Genomic DNA, 6,107 nt, shown 5'->3' on the forward strand with positions numbered 1-6,107 from the left:
ATGCAAAGATAGGGAGCAAATACATTAGCAGTGTGCTCCCTATCTTTGCATGGAGAGTTTATTTTAATGTAGAGGTGGACAAATAAAAATTCACCCTATCTTTTCAATACAATTGGGGAGGGGGGAGGGCAATTTTCTTTTGGAAAATAACTTTATTGTAAAGAACGGAATGGAGATGTTGCATGTGTGAGGAATTTGCGATTTGACTAATGATTCTTTTGTAAAAGTTTGCGAGAAACACGATGGTGCCACTGGTTTTCTCTGAAATCAACTCCCAAGCTCAAAAAAAGCTCTCAAGTTGGGGCCAAAACGGAGGAGATAACCCACGCTATCCTGAGAGTCCTCCTCTACATCAAGACGAACTCTCCATGCAAAGATAGGGAGCAAATACTGAAATACATTAGCAGTGATGCAGTGTTTTCAGTTTTAGAGTCCCCAAATAAAGCGGCAGCCCTGTCAATGTATTTGCTCCCTATCTTTACATGGAGTGTTTGTCTTGATGTATAGGTGGACTCTCAGGATAGCGTGGGATATCCCCTCCAGTTTGGCCTCAACTTGAGAGCTTTCTTTGAGCTTGGGAGTTGATTTCAGAGAAAACCAGTGGCACCATCGTGTTTATCGCGAACTTTTACATAATAATTAAAAGTCAAGTCGCAAATTCCTCACACATGTAACATCTCCATTAAGGTAACATTACAATAAAAAGAGGTACACCAGAAATAGTTTTTCTTGAGATATTTTGATTTAGAGCGTCGTTTCTTTCCAAAAAAAGTTGATTGAGCTTTTTTGAGTTTTTTTTAAAAGTTGTTTTGAGTCGTAAAGCGTCGTAATGTTATCGATAAGTTTGAATTAAAGAAACGGTAGCCGTTTCTTTAACTAAAAAAACTGACTTTAAGTTTAATCCACAAAGATTCGACTAATAAAACTGAATTTCGTCGGCGTAAAACGACGCTGTCAGACAAAATAATATCTCAAGAAATTTTACTTTCAGTGTAGAACGTAGGAAACACGACTAAAGTGGTGAAAAATAGCACCGATACGCCTCGGCCAACCACCTGATCACACCTTCAATCAAAGTAAAGAAGAAACACAAGTGTAACACTAGAGAAAAAATCTGCATGATCTGGGATCAGATAAATGAATTCTGGTTAACACGAAAAAGAAGGAGAAGAGAGTGTCTAATAACAAAGTTTTAACAAGATTCAGTTATACGCAAATTTATTATTTCTAGACGCGTTTCGGGGGTCTACTCTCGTCTACTGCGTTTGCCAGCGTTTGCTGGGTCGTGGGCGATGATAAGTGCAAAGCCGCCAAAATACATCCGAAGAAATAACAATTTTGTGCGAGTGAATTGTAAAAATGTTGTAATTCATTTACATCTTGTGCGTTCCTAGTAAAAAAAAAACTGGCTTATAGAGAGCGATGGTTCATTTTACCTAGGCTTCTATTGACTTGCAGCGGCGCTGTTTTGACTTAAAAAAAATTGATAGATTTAATAATCGATTTTAAGCATTATCTCGACTGGGACTTTTTAGCGCGTGTGTCACACAAATGCGGGTCCTTGTGAGGGCAAAACGCCTTCAACTTTTGTGTGGGCAACACGGGCAGCTCTTGAACGCACGGAAAGTTGCATCCAGGCGCTAGTCGAGGTAGTGACTTGGCTAATGTTTCTGGCGTCACGAAGGAACGAGTCGCCATGAGGGTAAAAACAAAAACAGAAAAGGCAAAACCCCTTCAATTGTTTCGTAGGCAACACGGGCATCTCAAGAACGCGAATAGTTGCATCCAGTAAAGTTAGTGACTTATGATGTTGGCTTGTTGGATGTTGGATATCGTTGCATGAAGCTGTTTCTATTCGTAAATGGAACTTTCTTTTTCTTTTTCTTTTTTTTCTGAATGAAATTAATAACCGCGGATTTTTGAGTATGAATTTTGGTTTGCAATCAATGGTTGATTTTATAAGGGTTTTTAAGAGTAACAATGTTCATATCTGGTTGCAGCCAACAAACTGTAACTGAGTACTCGGAACAAGCCTTTGCTCCGGACTTGAAGACGCCGCATTGCCTCCCTTTATTTTACGAATCCTCGTCTTCGAGCGAATTCCCGAGAGGGTTTACGAACCGGGGGGGGGGGGGGGGGAGGGGGTCCGGCGCTTCGCGGGGAGGAGGCGCCAGGACGCTGCGGTCGCTGCGCTGGCTGGCGCGTCTCGGGGTGTCAGTGTCAAGCCGCAAGGTAACTTTATTGATGACCACCCAGGACCCATTCCGCGGTCCATATTTCCCATTCCCCGGTCCATATTTCCCATTCCCCGGTCCATATTTCTCATTCCCCGGTCCATATTCCCGTTCCCCGTTTCCACCTCCGATTCACTCGCCTCCCCGCCCGCGACTTCCGCCACGCCGCACAACGGATAGAGTCAATTTGAGTGGTCGGACATGGAATTTTTGGCTAAAATTTCAAATTTTGATATTTGTTTCGTTACAAGTTCAATGGGGATGTTGCATGCTTAAGGAATTTACGATTTGACTGTTGATTCTAATGTAAAAGTTCGCGAGAAACACGATGGTGCCACTTGTTTTCTCTGAAATCAACTCCCAAGCTCAAAAAAGCTCTCAAGTTGAGGCTAAAATGGAGGGGATACACCACGCTATCCTGAGAGTCCACCTCTACATCAAAACAAACTCTCCATGCAAAGATAGGGAGCAAATACATTAGCAGGGTTCCCACTTTATTTGGGGACTCCAAAACTGAAAACACGGCAACCCTGCCAATGTATTTGCTCCCTATCTTTGCATGGAGAGTTTGTTTTGATGTAGAGGTGGACTCTCAGGGTAGGGCGGGATATCCCCTCCATTTTGGCCTCAACTTGAGAGCTTTTTTTGAGCTTTGGAGATGATTTCAGAGAAAACCAGTGGCACCATCGTGTTTCTCGCGAACTTTTACATAAGAATCAATGGTCAAATCGCAAATCCCTCACACATGCAACATCTCCATTTCAAGCGGTGTTTCTGAGAGGAAATTTTATGACAAAACCAATTAAAACACTTTTAAAATGTTTTGTTCCATATTTTCGAAAATATAAACTTTCAAAGTTTCCAGATTTTGTCCGACTTGTCCTGTTGACTCGGACCAGTGTGCGTCGCACGGAGGATCGAGTCAATTCGAGTGTTGGACATGAAATTGTTGACTTAATCTGCAAATTTTGATGTTTATTTCGCCACATTTTAATTTTCTAGGGGTGCCTAAAGAGCAAATTTTCGCGAGGAAACCAATGAAAACACTTTTAGAACCTCAGATTTTGTATGAAATCGAAGGGATCGAGTCGATCGGAGAGGTCGGGCATACAATTTTTGACCAAAACTGCAAATTTTTATCTTTTTTTGTCACTTTTTCAATTTGGAGGGGTGCCTCGGGCAGCAGATCTCAGGAGGAAACAAATTGGATCACTTTTAGAACCTGAAAGTTTTGTATAATCGGAGTTATGAGCTCGTAAAGTTTCCCAATTTTAACCTCGAGTTTGAAAACTTCAAACGCTTATAACTCAGTTTGTACAAAATTCTAAGGTTTCACAAGCGGTTTAATTGGTTTTCTCGTAAAATTTAATTCAAGAAGCACCCCTTAAAGTTTAAAATATGACTAAGTAAACATAAACATTCGCAGTTTTAGTCAACAATTTTACGTCCGACCTCCTTGATTGACTCGGTGCACCGTGCGGCGAGCCTTGAAACCCAGAAAAAGACCAGCGGGGCGATTATTGAAACTGATAGACAAAGATGACATAGGGGGTATAAAGAAATTCTATTGGTTGAAATGGGTGGTTCTCATCGACTAAGGGGGAAAATGATAGACTAACTGTCGGGTTTCTCGTGGGTTGCCGTTACTTAGTCGATTACCTACCTCCTTTGTCCATTGCAACAACCCGTTTCCACCAATAGGATCCCTCCAAATCCCTTTTGTCGTCTTTGTCTATCGCTTTATCTATCAGTTTCAATAATCGGTCCGCTGAAGATGGAATAATAATTCCGAAATTGACGTATTTCGTCGTTTTCCTCACGAAAGAACGTGACTACATTTAAATGTTGCCAAATTTCCCTTCGTAAATTGCACTTTAAAAAGAAAAATCTCAGGCATTTCTAACTGAAAATTTCACTGATTTTTCTTCCGATTTCATGCAAAAATCAGACAAATTTTGATTAAAATTGCACACTCATATTTTTGTAAAAGAAATTAATTGTATTTGAATCAATTTGGCAACCTGATTGGAGTTAAGTTCCTTCGTTCGGGAGACGACGATTTGTGCTAAAAGGAACTATGTGCATAGGGTTTACGTCCAACATAGCTCCTTTTAGCATAAATACGTTCAAATGACCATCGTTACGCGCGTGGGAAGTTCAAAAAGTTCAAAAAGTTCAAGACGAGATCAAGATACAAAGGCATACTATATCAAATTTAAATATGCCCTCATGAAGGAAGGCTGCTTAAGTTATGAAAGAGGTACCCTTTTTCGAGCATCAAAGCGAACTTGGGTTCACACGCGAGTTTGATCTCAATTTTCCCTAATGAGAACTTTTTCATGTGAAACAGAACTCAGGGGCGTGGTCATCCAAGGCGATGAAATACGAATCTTTCAACAGCATACATATTGATATAGTGTGAAGCTCCGGGGGAACAAGGAAAGTCCGTACAACACTTGCGCTCGCACACTCTATGACGTGTGTGGACAGCCTTGAAATGCCTGAAGGAAAGATTGCCTTCAAATTACGAGCATGCAACCCGCCGACAGCCATGTTTGAATAGTTGCCGCTTGAATTGGAAGGAAACTTTCGAAGCACGCCCCGTTTTGTCCATTGCAGGTGACTCTTCCTGGTCGGAAATACAGTTTTTCCTCCACTTAAATGTATGCAAAACATTCGATTCAAAGAGGAATCGGTGTTGCCAACTTGTAAGAATCGCCATCTTTCACTGGGGAAAAAACACATTGGATCTGGAGTCCAGACTCTTAAAAAACATCGGCAAGGAAAAATACTCTTGATTCAATCGGATTTCAGCTTAAATCAAGAACCCAGCCTCTTAATTCAAGCGGATTTCCTTTTGATTTAAGCTTAAATCTGATTGAATCTAGAGTATTTTTGCTTGCCGATGTTTTCAAGAGTCTGGACCCTAGATTCAATGTGTTTTTTCTCTAGTGTTGTAGATTTTATTGAGAAAATGTCAAGTTCCACTTTTCTGAACATCTTTTCAAGTAGGTCTCCTATAGCCTCTTTGATGTAGTGACTGATTTTAGGTAAATGGAGAATTGGCACGCAAATTGCTTATTGCTTCATCTGAAAGTGCTTAAAGAGCTGATTTCACAGTATTTTTTATAATATTTCTCGGCACTGGGAAATAGTATAAAAATAGATTTAGAAGTGAGAAAATGCGCCGCCTAGTCACGCTATATGACGGCATTTCCTATTCAAACGTATGTATTTTAGCAGATTAAATAATTTTGTTTTATCTCTGTATCAATGTTCCGTATAGCCAAGAAGAATTTTTCGATCGAGAAAACGCGATATTATCGGCGATAGAATCGCTAGGATCATCAACATCTCAGCGATTTCCCGCGTTTATATTGCTCGGCGATTCATCGCGATATTATCGAGACAAAAATCAATTTGATCGACAAATATTGATCGCGAATCTATCAAACTAAAAATTGCGATGTATAGCGATTTAATCGCATCGGTGAATCCAGCAAATTGGCGGCATTGTTTTTCTCCATTTAAACCTATGGAAATAGGGGTCAGGTGCTCCAATAAGAATCGATTATTTAACATAGATTAAATAGAGGGAATCCGGGTTTGCCAAATTGCTGGCTCCGCCTCTGTTTAATCGCGATAGGTCGTAATTTTAAATTCGATAATTCGATAAGTTGCCACCGACATAATTTCGATAGCCAACTGCTGCGTTGGCAAGTGCGGAAGTTCAAACAAAATGTCCCCTCCATCCCTGTAGCGTCACTAAGAGTCAGTGGCGTGGCGTGCTTTGCGATATATCGCTGTTCTACCATTTAAACCTAGGATAAAGAATCGATTACCAAGGTGTTCGCTGCGAACACCCTAATCATC

This window comes from Bemisia tabaci, chromosome 9 (assembly GCF_918797505.1).
Source record: "Bemisia tabaci chromosome 9, PGI_BMITA_v3".
Lineage (NCBI taxonomy): Eukaryota > Metazoa > Arthropoda > Insecta > Hemiptera > Aleyrodidae > Bemisia > Bemisia tabaci.